Source organism: Alligator sinensis, unplaced genomic scaffold, assembly GCF_000455745.1.
Source record: "Alligator sinensis unplaced genomic scaffold, ASM45574v1 scaffold753_1, whole genome shotgun sequence".
In the NCBI taxonomy this organism is placed as follows: domain Eukaryota; kingdom Metazoa; phylum Chordata; order Crocodylia; family Alligatoridae; genus Alligator; species Alligator sinensis.
Genome location: NW_005842625.1, coordinates 918,395 through 919,094, shown reverse-complemented (window position 1 = coordinate 919,094; position 700 = coordinate 918,395).

The window sequence follows — 700 nt, the reverse complement described above, 5'->3', positions numbered from 1 at the left end:
CTCCCAGGAAGAGGGGGTTGAGTTGTTCTTTTGGCTCACCTGGTGCACAGCACTTGTCAGGGAGATCCAGGGCCTTCTGAGGCTCCAGCCCATCACTGGCTTCCACAGTATGGAGTGTACTCTTCAGTGGGTCTCTGTATTTAAACTAGCAGGTGTGTTAAGATCTCTGCCACCAGTCAGCAGGTTGCTATGTTGCTTTGTGAGGAGAAATAGCACTATATAAAATTACTGGGCGCACAAGGCACTTGTCACTGCCGGTAATCACAGCTGGTCAGCTCTGCAAAGTTCTGCTCCAAGTCTTCAGAGCCTGGCACCTGACACCAAGGCTGCTGTTGGAGGGTCAATGATAGGTAAATGCACTTTTCAGATTCCACCCAGTAGAGGTCAGCAGACACATTTTTATAATAGGATGCAATGCACTCACCTCTTAAGACAGATGGCTGGACCCAGCAGGAGCCTGGCTTTGGTAGCACAAGGAATGGTTGGAAGCCTAAAGAGATTACTGGGCGCTGGAGGCTCTTGCAGCAAGGCATTTTGTAATGGAAGCAGGAAACACCAACAGGTCAAACCATTCATTATACGAAGTGGCTATTGTAAGTAACACTGAGGAAGGGGACCACTGCTACAGAGGTTTCTCCTTTGAACTGTTGTCCTTGTGCTCATTCCACAGTGGGTGCAGATACAGCTCGTGCACTTGAGA